Source organism: Hermetia illucens, chromosome 4 (assembly GCF_905115235.1).
Source record: "Hermetia illucens chromosome 4, iHerIll2.2.curated.20191125, whole genome shotgun sequence".
Taxonomy (NCBI): Eukaryota; Metazoa; Arthropoda; class Insecta; order Diptera; family Stratiomyidae; genus Hermetia; species Hermetia illucens.
Genome location: NC_051852.1, coordinates 55,217,195 through 55,232,807, shown reverse-complemented (window position 1 = coordinate 55,232,807; position 15,613 = coordinate 55,217,195). Strand labels below are relative to the sequence as shown.

Sequence of the window (15,613 nt, the reverse complement as noted above, 5' to 3'; positions counted from 1 at the left end):
GCGGGGCAAAACTACAATACGCAAAAATTCTCTGGAGACTCTTGTGGGAAACTAAGAACTGTCATTGGGCTATTACCTAGAATACGACACTCAGATCGCATCGAAGGAAGTCAAACAACTGGTCAAGTGTTGCGTAGAGATGACTTTCTTGAATTTATCGTTAATAAAAGGCTAAAACTACAAAATGTGTAAACCACGGCAACTTTTGTCACTAGTTCCAGGCAATAATTCTTAGATGTAACCCTAGAGATTGCCCTTATGAATGAGTTAGTCAGGTCCTGGAGAAACTTGAATGAGACTTCTATATCGAATCGTAGAATAATTGAACTTCATGTTGAAGGCAATTCTAAAATAAGATTCGTATGTAAGATCTCTGAGTAACTATATTACTTATCTAGAGGTAGGTAGGAATATCAGAACTGAAAATGATTGTGGAGGGAGCCATCCTAGGGGCATATAAGGACAATAATAAGCCCAATTAAGATAGTCGGCTCAGGGAATGTACCTTGTTGTAATAAGAGGATAGCCGATCAAAGAACAGATGTTCGAATCCTTTTTGACTGAGCAAAATAAACCAAAAATTTCGATAATTTCAGGAAATACTGCGGTGGTATGGAGTAAACTACAAAAGGATGGAGGCTATACAAGATATTTCTCAAGAATAGGGAAACATTCTCTATTTGAACAGCGAAGATGTGGCGTTCTCCGAGAATGAGTAGAAAACGGTGTACCTACTTCTTAACAAGCATTCCCCGGGTTCCTATCCCATGGTAGACCGTGCCGTCTGACCCACAAACAGAACATGCTCCCAAAGTTATAGTAGGATGTACAGTAGGCAGCTTCGTACCACTGAACTCACCCGGATCAACGGATAAATTGGAATTTTCCAAGCACTACTACCAGGTGTCTGCAAGGCATCACACGTCCCCCATCCTGAAAGTGTTAAAGAGAAGAGTATGTATCAGGGGCTAAAGGCGAGTAAAAGTTATCTTTATTCCGAAAGTGGGCAAATATGATAATTTCTACCTTGAATCTTTAAGACCGTGTCCGGATAGCTCAGTGGTTAGAGCACTAGGATTGTTGCGTCAACTATTATTATTATTAATATTTCAGACACACAGTTGACTAATATATTGTTGCGCCATAGACATGAAAGCACTAGGTTGGCGCAGCAGAAGGTCGCGGTTTATATCTCGCTATTGACAGAGGGATTTATATAGTGACTGGATCTTGGATACCCGTCGATTCATCCAGAGAGGAGTCAAGAACATGTTTGCTCCTAAACCCACAGGGTGCTTGAAAATAGACTAGTAAAGGTGTCAACAAGTTTGAAACTATGATCAGGATTACCTACCGAGTGGGGTATTATCACTACTGATGTGGCGGATGAGCTGCGGAAGTAGCTCACAAATACTGGAGTAAAGTTCCACAGTGATGCAAAACGCATGATATTAATCTGTAGGGGAATCTAATATGACGATATCATTTAATTAATTCTAACTGGTATCAAGCACTACTAGCAACGGAAGCAGAAGAGTGGAACAAAACATCAATCCAACAAAGCCTACCATGGTACCATTTTAATTAATCTTAATATAGAAATGAATTGCTGTGTTGGTAGGCCATGAAAGTAGAGTAGATTGACCCTTCTTCATCTCCACATACAGATGCATTCAAAGAAAGCTTTCTTTAGAATATCAGAAGGTAGCATTGAGATAGAATGCTATCTAAGTTAAGGGAAGATCCAAATTATTTTCAAGCGACCTACCGAAATATTTATACCGACGTGCCGAAGATTTTGGGCGAAAGAAAAAGCCACACACATCACCAAATGAAGTGCAGGATGAAAAGCACTGCAAGGTATTCAAATCCAACCAGTGAACTTCAAATTGAAATGAGAATGGCCTTATAAACTGAATACACTCGTCTTGCACAATAAAATCTGAATACTGTAGGATCCGAACCACATCAGAATAGAGGGCAATGAGACAACAGATGGGCTAGGAAGGAAAGGAATAGAAACGGCAACGTATGGACCAGATCCCATGCTGAGGCCTTGGAACCCGCAATGAAGTCGATATGGCCACAAGCGGTGAACTCTAGGTATCAGGTGTATTCCAATTTCAACTTGGCAAACAGGAGCTTGCAGTCAATTATGTCAACCTAAAAAATGGAACCCATTTACATCAAGGCGATCACGTTTCGAGGGTGTAGAGGAGGGGCGCAAAGTTTATCACTGAGTTCAGTTCAATTCAATTTTTTGTAGCAGTTCAAACCAATACCCACTTACAAATACTATCAAGGGAATAGTTTTCTCCGGAAAAGAAGCATTTTCTGTCAAACCCCCCTTGAATTGCACCTAGATTACGATAGCTACTAGCACATGCTCTACGCGTGACCCAGATAGTAATTCTCCTTTACAGTTTACAGATTACAGTACCTTGAGTCACGATTCTAACCCTACAGCCACCAGTGAGATTTGAACTGCAACAATCCATACGACAGCCTAGTGCTCTAACCACTGACATATTCGGACATAAAACTATACATGTTCAAAAAGTGTTTCCTTCGCCTTCCGGATAAACCGCGAACTCAAGTTGAGCTTCAGAAGCAGTTGCGCTTTCAGAATAATCCATGCAGCACATTTTGGATCTTACTAGGTAAGAAGCTGGAAAAAATTATTTTCTGTTGTGAGACACTTGGAATAATAAATTCAGCTTGTAGGGTGCCGGACGATGGATGTCTTGTCTTCTTGTCTGACAGTGTCCACGACAAAAATAAAAAGGGGGGAGGGAGGGTAAACACTAAGTCAGGGAACGGTTTTGATACACCTGTCACATTTCCAACTTCCTTTCTTTTCCGATATTTTGTAGTTCGTGCTTTGTTAGCAGTCAAATGATGGTATACCCTTCTCAACAACACGATTGAAAAACTCGCGGGAATAGTGATTGATTCCGGCCCTTCTCCTTCGAGGGTTCATCTACGATGTCGTTAAGTCCAGTTGCTTTCCTCGATTTCATTCGTTTGGTTCAGTCAATTTATGTTGGCGTTTCTTCGAAGAGACCATTACTTGGGCGTCGTCATTTCAAAACTAAACATCTCGGTTGTTTAATCATTTTCCAGGTTCGTTGGCCCCGAAGGTTGTGTAGACCACTTTGTGGATTGCATTTCTGATTTCATTCTGCGTTTCCTTGGAGCTCGTAATGGTAGACAGTCGTGTAAGTAAGACCGGTTCTTCCCTTTTCTCGTCACAATTCAAGTTGCGGCGGATCAGTGCGCTTCTCACGTTCTTTCAATGGCGGCTGAACTCACAGACCAGTCATCAATGACAGAGATTGAGTGAATGGCTTAGTTGTCAATGACCGCAAGAAAATAGGGCCGTCTGATAAAAATATAGTCGATTTGCGTCTTGCTGTTGTTATCGAGATGTCTTTCCATCAACCTTCACGATCCATTGATCGCGTCCTCTAATTTCAAAGACCCAGGAATGGCGTCTTCGACAACAGAATCTGCCCAGCGTTTCCAGGGTGGTCTCACCGATCTACGTCCTTCTGCTCTTCCTTCAAATGCCCGTTTAGTTATGTGAGTGTTGTCTATACATTGAACGCGCTCAGCCCATGGCAACTTCCGAAGTTTTATTAATTTGGAGACTTCAGATTCGTCACATATTTGGTGCAACTCATTGTTGTATCTGATTTGCCATTGGTCGTTTAGGTCCTGTTGTTCTCCTCAAGACTCTCTTCTCGAAGGTATTGACCAGTTGTTCGTAGACCAATAGAAGGCTTTGTATGCGATCTGAGTTCCGCGTTTTATTTCGTCAACTGGACACGTAATTATACAAACTACACTCTCAATCGATATATTTTACCTACTGGGCATCATTTTGCTCGTTTGCATCATAATTTTCGTCTTGTTTTCGTTAATTCGTACACCAACTTCCTTTGCTGTTTTATCGAAGTTTCTGCAAATCCTTCCTTGCTGATATGAAAGATCGAGCCACGATGTTTACATTGTTCACATTTATGACGATTTGGCAGCATTTATTGAGCAGTGTGCCTTTTGTGTCCACGGGCAACATTCATATAACCTGCTCGAGTGCCAGCCGACGTTTATTTCACACATCTGTTAGGCTGTTATTGACCCTGTTGAGTGGGACAGTCTGGTAAGGCTGGTGAAATTAACAAGGCAAGCATTACTTTGTACAATACATTTCAGTCAATACTGTCATATGCATACTTAAAGTCTGCCAATATTTTTTGGACATCGATCTGCAATTCCCAGCATTTTTCTAGCACCCCTTTCTCTATAAATAGCTGATCAGTTGTCGATCTTCGACTACGGAAACCTTAGTATTCACCCATCGTCTTACCGGTGTATAGTTTAATCTGTCTCTCTAGAAGTTTTGTGAAGATTTTATAGAACGTACAAAGTTGTGATATGCCTCTGTAATTGTTACATGTCAGCTTGTCACCTTCTTTGTGGATAGTGCGTATCACACTGCTTGTGGGATCTGTTCGTGGTTTCAGATGGAGAAAACCAAATTATATATAGTTTCCATGGACAGCCTGATTTGGTGAGCACACCGGGGATGTCATCTACGCCCGGCGCCTTGTTCGTTTTCTGGCATTTGTTTGCTGACTCTATTTCTTCCAATATTAGCGTGGTTCAATGTTTCCATTAAACTCGACCATAATTCTTGCGATCGAATTGTGTGCGAAGAGTTGAGGGATTCTTTGAAATAAGACACTCATGATTGATTGCTTCCATTTTGTTTTTTGCGGGTTTAGACTGACATCCGCACCTCAGGCTTTTCACTACTTTGTTGGCTTGTATTGTGTTGTTGCTTGCGGTGCTGTCGTTAATTTTCTTTAATTCTTCCTCAAAATGTTTTCGTTCCTTGTACCTTAATATTTAAGCAGATGCTCGTTGGAAATTTTTATAATTTTCCCTCTTCCTCCTTGTGTTTCTTTATACATGTTGTCTGCATACCTTATTTTTCTTAAGTGCTTCCTAGTATTCATCATCAAACCAATCATATTTCCGAGGCTAGGATTCATATCGAACCACTTTTGCCGTTGTTGCTTTGATAGCGCGTTTCAGGTCATAACAGGTTTTATTTATAGGTTTCACAGTGAGAGTCTGAAGAATACGACCTAATCGTTCTTCCAGGTTTGCCTACATCAAATTTTCGAAATGAGTAGGTTTTTATTTCGCGGGTCTTTGAAATTCGGTATCTATAGACATTTTTTACAATGTAATGTTTGCTCCTCGATATTATCTCACATAGAGGATGATAGATGACCGTCTTTGGGGAGTTGAGAAAGTGGTGTATCTGGTTGAAGGTAATGTCTTCTAGGGACATCCATGTCCTTTTGTGAATGCGCTGTTATAAACAAATTTCTGCTACTTGCAAAGTCAATGAGGCGTTGGCCGTTTACATTTGATATATCATGGGGATCCCACGGTTGTTCCTCGATGTATCTCCCCGTTCCCACCCTTGGTATTGAAATCCCCGAGCAATATTTTAACGCTATTAGGAGGCTATATGCCTTTCCACATCGAAGTCGATGGTAAGCAACCAAGAGCCCGGCCGAAACAATGATGGCCTGATATACTAGATTGGGATTTAAAAGCCTCGTGATTGTTGCATCCAGATTAGGTATTTGATGGAAGCAAATGGCGAAACCGATCATGACGAGCCGACTCCGCTTGTAAACGAGACAAAGGCTAAAAAAAAAGATTCCCTTAAACCTTCGTCCTTTACCTGGGCTTGGAACCAGCATGATATTTACATAACTTGCTATAGCGATTATAAAATGTAGGGAAATGGGGCACCCGTTTAATACAACATGTATTGACAAGTATGATTTGTGAGTTTTGGAAAAAGGGCGATTTCGCCGCCATGACCATTAAACTTACTCGCGATGATAGCAGGCTCGGTAAAAATCTTGTGCTGAGTAGTTGGCAGAAGCTCTCTTTCTACGCATTAGGTCCAACCGCTTGTTGGGTGTAGACAGTAAAGAAATTATTCACGTGGTCAGCTGGTCATCAGCCGATTATCAAGTCACTCGGCTTCTATAATAGTGTCACGGAAATCCTCAAAAATAACAATATTTATTTCATCAACTACCAAAGACTGGAGTTGATAGAGATTTTTCTTGTGTTCAGGTTCTATATTACCGCTCTTGGCACCATACTATCACGTTTCTTGTAAAGCGCAGATATAGGTGCATCTCTTCCGAAGAGCTCTAGTGAATTTCTCCATCTTACCAGGCCCACATGGATTTATGCAATCCGCTCTAGGTCTCCTGCGTTCTGACGTTGCCATGCGTCAACAACACTAGACAACCTAGAATTTTTTCGAAGCCTGTTAATTGGCATGATCTTTCTGTTTTGTAATGGCATTCTTGATAAGTCTGTACATGCTCATATCTTGACTATAAAAGACCTCTTGCCAACAGTTGAAAAAATTTAATGATTTTTGGCATTGTTTGCGAGAACAACTCAAGACACGACGAAAGAAGGAGTAGATGTCAGAAATGACTCATTCTGACATACGACATAAAATTCATGATAATTGTAAAATAGAAACGACTCTTTCATAACTTTGCCGAAGCACATCATTCTTCCCTACTTTGCGCATACAAATAAGTTGGTTTGTCTTAACTCGTGCATACACTCATAAATGCAAACATGATGACAGTCGTTCATCCTGCATTCTCCGAAAAAACACAACTGAAACCCAACTATCTAATAGACTGCAGTGTATGCAACAATTTGTTGTTATGTCGGGGACCAGTGACTTCAACTCAATTTGCATTCTGCATAATCACAGGCTAGGTCAGGAGTCGAGTCAAGACAATCATGACGACGATGATGACGATGGCGTTGGCGATAGTGGCCGTGTGTAACGATTCAATGGTGCATTCTGCCGTTCTGTTCAAGGGGTTGATGACGTTGTTTGTTTTCTGTCTAGAACAACTGCTTATTGATTAGCAACTTAGCCATGCCACGCTATCGATGGGAATGAGGATGACGATGATTGCGATAACGACAGCCATGTGACGAAATTATCGATGACAGAGCCAGCACAAAAACAAAGCCGAAAGGTGGATTAAGTTGGAAGGCAGTTCAGGCAACGTGAACAACGAAGCCTTGGACAGGAAAATTTTGTTAATGATGTGGTTGATGATTAGCGGGTCAGATTTAGATGCAGGCATAATGAGACAGGTCAGGAGGCAAAACCTAATCCTGTCATGTCCGCCAGGAATTTTCATTAATGGCGACAGGGATAATTGCCAGAGGTAACCCCATACATGAGCATTTTGATTGACATTTCGACACACCTTTTTGCAACTCTACATGAGCAGTTCGAAGCGAAAATCGTGAAATACATAACGTTAACAATTTACTACTTATTGAAACTCTCCCCTAAATATGTACACATTGACAGGCCGAGTTGTTTCCAAGAACTTCGTGTCGGGAAGTACATAAATCAATACATCATGAGTAAATCCTTCCTCGAATAAAAAAGCATTACAACACAAACCTCATCAATATCCGAAACCTGACCAACCTTCACTAATTGACAGAGCGCTACTATCGATTCATGTAACACTAAAACTTCCCGAAAACTTCTTCATTTCACAACGTGTACATAAATAAAATATGCTCGAAACGTGTAATCGCATTATCATTAGCCCTGAAACTCCCCATCCTTCTTCGGGTTCAATGAATTTTCATAAATAATTCGCCAACCTTTTAGATCCTTTCCGGTGAACTTGTACGACCTTCGTATTTATCAGCGAGAAGGGAACGACTGCCGCGGGTCAATCAAAACGAAACTTCCAATACATCACAAGCACATAGGATACAGTATTCGGCAGGATACCGGGAGCTCTGGAACCAATACAAGAATCTGCGTAATTTCCGTGCGTACCACATTTTTGTTCAAATACAAATTTCCCTGCCAATAAATTCCATTCTTTGTACACGTTCGATTTCCACGCTCCGTAGCCGTCAAGGATGATCTGGTGCCTTCCTTGTTTGTGTTTTATGGACGCGACGAGGAGCGAGAGAGGTTGGCCTGTCAATCAATTTCAATTTTTCGAATTTCAATTTTTAATCAAATTTTTGACAGACTATAAAAAAATTTAACGCCACTTTAGCAATTCGGTGGTGGTAGAGGGTGAACAAGATTGTATTTTATCGCAGCCACGGAAAAAGAAAACAGAACCGTCTTTAATGCAATTTGGTTGCGGTGTTCCCTGTTTCGATTGGGCAAATCAAATTTTCAGTTGCTGTTCCTGTATCGAGGACGACTTGCTAATTAAGGATGATGTTAAAATCCACTTTGTTTCCATGTCTCCATTGAAGCTTGGCAAAATAGTAGGTAATGAGGCGTGACACTAATTTTTTAGCTGAATCCTGGTGAGAAAATGTAACTTTTTCAATTTGATTTTGAAGCATTTTTAAGAAATATATTTTCGCGGTAAGCTGATGCACTGAATCTCTATCAACCGTACGTCATTCACCCGATACTTTTTGGCAAGAAGTTTCGTAGAAGTGCTCTAGACTTATCAAGGACCAAGGTTGCAATGAGTAATAAACGTAAATACATTTAATCATTAGTCTCAAGGCATAATTTTTGTTTTACCTTGGAAAACATTTTCACTTATAATTAATTAAATAGGCAAGACATCGATACTGGAGGACGGAAGCCCTGCCCGAGAAATCTGTAGAGGCAGCATCTACAGTAACACACGACAAGGTGGGTCCTGCCTTCGGTAAGCAGCGATGGCGAATGGTAGAAAGCCAAAACGTTGCTGAGAATAATGAACTAAATGATCTTTCAAAGAGAGCAGGTCCACACCCGACACCGATGCCACTGATGATGGTAATATCTCAAATTACGAGCAGAAAGACTGATAGCTAGGTGTGCCAAATTTGGATTATAAAGTGAATGAGAGACCGCGGTCCAACAACGCTTATGCAGGAATGATTGTCTCATCCATGACGTTTAGGACTCCTTTCTCGAGTAATTTCAGCGGGTTCAAACATTGCGCGATAGAAATTGAAATTGATCGTCCATTTTTCGTAGAACAGGTCTTAGTGCGACATTCGTTGCTAGTAGCACAAAACAAACTTGCAGAGATACTGACATGGACTGCATAAAGGGAATGAAAACACAGAAATGTTAATCTTAATCTCTCTGTCAAATAATTACAAAACATTTTTTCAACCTATATAACGATGAAATCTATGAGCGATACCACAACCTTCCGGTTGTGGATAAAATCCGGCTCAAGAGGTTGCGGTAGGCGGGTCAGTTAATCCGTATGGATGAGGATGATCTAGCTCCGAAAGTCTATAAGGACAATATCTATGGTAGAAAAAGAAGACGAGGCAACTGGAGCGATGGCGTAGGTCAGGACGCCAGACAGCTTTCAGGGATATCGAATTGGCAGACCTCGGCGCAGAGCTGGGGTGTCTGAATTTCCTTATTAAGGCAGGCCTAGATCGGATACCGGTGTTGCGCCGTTGATGGTGATGATGATTTTTGATTTAAAATGACCGCACTTTGTTTGGTTTGGTATAATAATAATAATCGTTGGCGCAACAATCCATGTTGGATCAGGGCCATGAAGTGTGTTAGAGCACTTCATTCAAGACCGTAACGGTACACTACGGGATTACAGTACCCTGTAGGAGGCAATGTGGTCAGCATTGCGCTCGCCCGAGATTATTGCCCTGATTTGACTCAGGTACTCATTCACAGCTGAGTCGACTGATATCCGACGTCAAATCACGATACAAATCCCACTGCCACCAGTGCCACATTTGAACCGCGACCTTCCGTACGATAGCCTTGTGCTCTAACCACTCAGCTATCCGGACATCGGTTTGGTATAGCTGCCCTTAATTACGATACCAAGTTTATGCGGGATATTAACCAGGGTGTCTATACCAGCCGGGGAAGTCAGTGGTTGTCAATAGCCGATAAAACAGTGCACGCGGTTTTCTCCAACGACCCTCCTACACCCAAACTTCAACACCTAGACAGTAAAAAAGAGATGCAGGAAGCAATAATAGCAGCATCATAGGAGATCGCAGCGTAACATGGAAGTTTACCCCCTTTGCTACACCACATTTTTGTGTCCTCTGGGAAGTGGCCGTTAAATGAGCCAGGCTATTCAAATGCGCATTCGATGAAGTGAAGATAGTCTTGGTTTTTGAGAAGTTTGCCACGGCATTATGTCAGATTAAGCCTTGTAAGTCTTGGCAGTCAGTTCCACTTTCCAACATCCGAAAGGATATTGATACTTTGCTTCTAGCCGTTTTTTCAATATAACGATCGATTAACGCTCTCCAAAAGGGCAGACGCCATACCTCGAGTGTTTTGGAGGAAGTGGTCTCAGAAGTATCTACACTACTTTTAGGCCCCAACCAGTGGGAGAAGGAAAACGTACGTGTGCAGCGCAGCTAATTGGTACTGGATGGAGACTGAGTAGTTCAGACTGTGAGGGTGTGCTATCACGGATCCTTGAAAAAAAATAAGTAAATACTTTGAACCTATGTCTTCTGCCTGTTGAAACATCGAACAACCAAGAGGATATACCTTTGGGAACAATATCCTGACCGACATAAATTGTTGTCAGCCCCGAGTCGCGTGAAAATATGGTTGAAAAAATAAAATATTAGTCTATGCTTATGGTATCCTACAGGACTACCTAGTCGGACCATATATTTCGTCACGACGTTCCGAAATTGAGAAATCTTACACTACGAAACTGGCAACCAAGTAGAAAGCAGTGTCACAGCCTTCCGAATATGGGTCTACATTGCAACGGTCGTCGCATTGAATAGTAGCCACAATGTAGTGGGGTGAGCAACATGTGCGCGTAACTATTGTTGACTTTCACAGAGCAGACAAGACTGCAAATCGGATTTATGTGGTGCTTAAGCCATTAAAAATTAAAGAACGTTTCGTGTATCATGTTCTCGAGTTATACAACGAAACGGGAGATGTTGACCGAGCCAAAAGTAGGTGGGAGCTGCACGCTCGTGCATTACCGTATATCGCAAGAACTGTTTTGCATATATTAAAAGATAATCTACATGTGCGAGCAAATAAACGGCGCACTGGACAGCTTCTTACGTTGCGTTTGAAGGCCTTGCGAGTCGAAAATGCGGAAAAGCTGTCGCACTTGTACGGTAAGGGCGGTTACAAAAAAAATCTTGTTCAAAGACGAACAAATTTTTACGATGCAACATAAATTAAATCGCCAAAAGGATAGGGCATGTGTTCGATTGTTTGCCGAAACTTCTGCAAAAGTTTAGTTCAACTCTTGTTTGTGATGGATTAGGGAGAACATCATGGTACGGTACCTGTCCAATCCAGTTCTGGGAGAAAGAGTGATGATATCTGTCTACCGCAAGACCGTATTAGAGCTGGTTGTTAAGTCCTTGAGAAATACTCTGTTTGCCAGTATCGTTTGGGTCATCTAAAAGGATTCTGCGGGGGCATATTATCCGAAAGCGACTCACCAGTGACTAGGAGGCAATGTATCGTCCTTTATTCGGAAAGAAGATTGAACTTCGGGCAGCCTCGATTTGAATCCATTGGATCATCAAATTTGGGATAAACTAGAGGAGATTGCCTTCAATAAACCTCACCAAACTTTGGAGTCTCTGAAGCGCAGTCTAGCCCGTGCTACCCTCAATTTTCCCATCGAACACATACATGCGGCGATAGAGCAATGTGAAGGGTGGTCAATTTGAATAAAAACGCAACAAGAACAGAAATCCTGTAAACTTCTAGACGAATCTTTTTGTTTATCTGTCCTAATGTTACAAAAAGTATTGACGATGTACACACTTTTTCGAACGCCCGGGTAAGCCAATGTGCCTGATGTACGATACGTTGAGCAACAAGACAACCCAATAGATGGCTATATGCCGCTACCGGAACTAAGACCATCCTCCTTATTTGCAATGTGCAGCGTCGCAAGCTTGCATTAGGTCAGAATGCATGAACTTCACTAGATCGGCTATCAAGGATCACTCAGAATAAGTCCAGGCTTCTCGTTTTATTCCGTGTACGGCGATCTTCATCTTGTGTAGTCTTATTCTAGGGCGGATTATCATGGAAGTGGTAGTAATTAAAACTCTTAAAATTGTGGATCCTCCGCAGGACCGGACAACCAGCCTGTACAAGGGCTCTAGCGAACAAACAGTAGCTTCATTTAGGAAGCTGCCCCGGGAAGCTCGCAATTCAATCGCACATAGTAACTATACCTTTTCAACAGCGATGCGCAATGCTTATCGAGGGTCGTAAATACTCGGCGTATTGTTGTCAAATTTTCGCACTACAATGCGGGTCACAATGCGACCTTAATCGCCAGTTGCATACCTAAGACTGCGCGATCCAGGAGAAGAATTACAGTTTGTGGTATACTCTAAGATCATTGCACTTGAAGACCTGTAATTCAACTTCTTATCGTCAATGATCGAGTTCTTTGCCGCTTGTCGTGTATTCAATAAACCACACGGTCTTCTACAGCCACGCTCTCTCCTTACCCCAGGTAAAATCAGTCGAAAACCATTAAAAACTGTTTCCTTCAAAGATTGAAAGCGAACTTAACATGTCTCATTGATACGTTTTCGTTGATAATTTGAGCGTAAGGCGCATCGTCGTAAGACCTGAATTTCCGTCAAAACCACTATTGTGACGAGGGAAGCCTGTAATTCCGATTCTATTTTCATAAGGCGCATCATAGCTCGTGATAGGGGATGGGTGCGATATGCAAACAATCCAAGAAGTAGCAAACCGGGTCGGCAACTGGAAGCTTGGCACTTCCAATATACAAGGTTTTTTGTGTATTTTATGCAAGAATATTTCCGTGCTCAACGGCAGCAGACTATTCGCTACTGATAGTCAACACAGAATGCTTTATAGTGCAGCTAACTCAAGCGAAAGAGACAACTTTGACCAACGCTAAAGTTAGCGCTGCCATAACATACAAGGCGACTATGATGACTTTTCAGATCATGCAAGAAGCAGTTCTCTTCTGGAAAAGTCCACCAGCATGAAAAAGAAGGACTAAGGGATATGAGCGGCATATCTAATACTTTTTGTACGTAGGTACATTAAAATACAAAATATGTAAGCCATCTACATAGAACTCTAACAATCACTAGCAGGAAGCTACCAAAATTAACTCGTTCTTAAAAGGGGTCGAGAATCAATGAAGCAAGAAACCATAAAACAACCGATTCCTAAACATTTTTGTAATAATAATAATGCTGCCCACCTCCGTTTCACTGGCGTTTCGGATGAGTGGTAACAGAAGAAAAGTTTGAACAGGTTACTACTCCTACGTAGTGTTCAAGCCGATCTCAAATTAGGAGATATAGGGGTTATTGTCTCTACTGCTAGGAGGACGGGAGATGAATAATAGCTGGCCGAATGTTAGGAAACGCAAAGGACGGCATATTACTGGAGGCTTCTTGATGCCTCAATATACAGTCCTGGTAAATACTGGCGGAATGAATAACTCAATAACAGACTTAACGTTTGTTAGCGATACCCAATCAAAAACCTCCAATGGCATCAAACGTAAGATGAGAGCAGATCAAATCAAGAAAGCAATGGAGACAATGGGGCAGGTTGCTGAAAAAGTGCAGAAGGCATGTGATGCCTCCATGTCATGATGCACTGTATTCAAAAAACCAATGTCCAATTTCTGGTGGAATTCATAAATTGAAAATGTCACAAAGTGTGTCTTAAAGCCAGGAGACTCAGTGAACGAAGGAGAAACTGTATAACCGCTTCCGAAACACAACAATCCTTTGGGTGACAGTTCTTCTTATTACACAACATTGGAAAACTTGTTGAACAGCTCATTTAGAATAGGTTTATGCTGAGAGAAAGGAAGGTCGGAGGTCCCGTAGTCAACATACGACGCACCTCTTTACAAAGATCGATCCTCGGCCCTCATTTGTGGATAATGTACGACGGAATTTACAGTTATCCAAAAAGGTGATCGATATTAGTTTCACAGATAACATTGGAGTGATTATCGTGGTATATGGTTTTAAGGAGATCGTAATCCTCACAAACGAAACTTTCTTTTAAATCAGATCTTGGCTGGCAGATGCGTGTCAAGCGTTCGCAAAATATAAAACTGAGGTAATCCTGATCACCAAATGAAGGAAGCAAAGATCGGCCAGGATTAGGATTGGCGAACACACCATGCATCCGCAGCCAACGCTTAAATACTTAGGAGTCAGGACCAAAAACTAAACTTCAAGTCACATTTTGAGAGTTTAGCAAGACGGCTTCCAGAGTTGGCAAAGCCGTCGGCTTCTTATCTCGAGAGTTGTCAGTTCCATCTTGCTTTCTGGGGGCCCTGCCTGGGCATCAGCATAAGAGGTAGAAGTAAATAGAAGGAAAAACGCAGCCACTCAATCGGTGAATGCACTGCGAGCGTCGTGCGCTTACAGTACACCATCCGATGAAGTACCATGTGTGATTGCATGCATGATCTCCATTGAAATCTTTGCGAACGATGATCGACGATTCTATGACCCAACACATGCAATCGGCGAGCTCATGCCAATCGTCGGCAATTGGGTCGAAATGATTTACTTAAATGACGGTGGATTTACAGAATTATTCCAAATATCACCAAATGGGTCAAACGACGGCGCGCTGAAGTTAACTACGACCTAATCCAATTACTAAGCAGAGACGAAGGGCATCCTACATATGTTTATCGCTTCGGGCGAGATGACTTTTCATACTGCCTGACATGTAAGATGACTCCGAAGGATGTATAGCATGCTGTTTTTACCTGTTTGAGAATTGACGCGCACAGGAGGTAGGTGAAAACTGTTGCTGGGTTAACACCCGAGAATATCATGGATCATATGCTAGCTTTAGAAACAACTTGAAGGGCGGCGGAAAGAAATTAATAAAGGCGATCCACGATATGCTAAGAAAGGAGAAGCTTCGGAGCAAAGTGGCCAATAACAACTCGAACCGCAGTTCTTAACTGATTCTGTCGAGCCACGTCATACCGATTGGCAGGTGGTTTAGTGAGTAAAAGTCTCACATAACCATACGGTAGGAGCCAACGGTAGGTTTTGGAGCTTTGTACCTTGCAACGCTAGAAAGAACAGAGAGTCAGACGGACAGACTGACAAGTAGTCGACCGATTTGAATAAGGTCTTGTTTTCAACAAAAGAAAATGATAATAAAGTAATAAAATGCTTCCGTAAGTAATTGAATTAAATAAAATTAATTAGGATGCTGAGGCCCCTCTATACCAGCTACGGACAAAACATTGAAAATGATGGCATAACCCGCCAGGTATAGATAATCCTTGTCTTTTATACTTCATTTAAATATGCTGAGCCACGTCTTCAAACAAGATCTATAAAGACGTGCAGATTAGGAATCAACAGAAACAAATTAGTGGATCGATCACCTATTAAACAGCACTGACAACTCACCCTACTCACTATGTTATACTAAATGCGCCCTCCCTACTACTTTGAGGTCTATTTTGGTAATATGGAAGAAACCGTTGTAAACGTCCGATGTGGATGC

At 41.7% G+C, this 15,613-nt stretch overlaps 1 protein-coding gene and 1 long non-coding RNA gene across 16 annotated transcripts in view; one reads left to right on the top strand and one right to left on the bottom strand.

Annotated features, from left to right (window-relative positions):
- LOC119653637 (uncharacterized protein CG43867) overlaps window positions 1-15,613 on the bottom strand; it is a 466,832-nt gene that overhangs the window by 437,847 nt on the left and 13,372 nt on the right. The window lies entirely within an intron of this gene.
- On the top strand, window positions 7,472-8,973 carry LOC119653639. The gene is made up of 3 exons (XR_005249730.1): window positions 7,472-8,392; window positions 8,467-8,610; window positions 8,693-8,973. It is a non-coding gene; the product is annotated as an uncharacterized LOC119653639 (long non-coding RNA).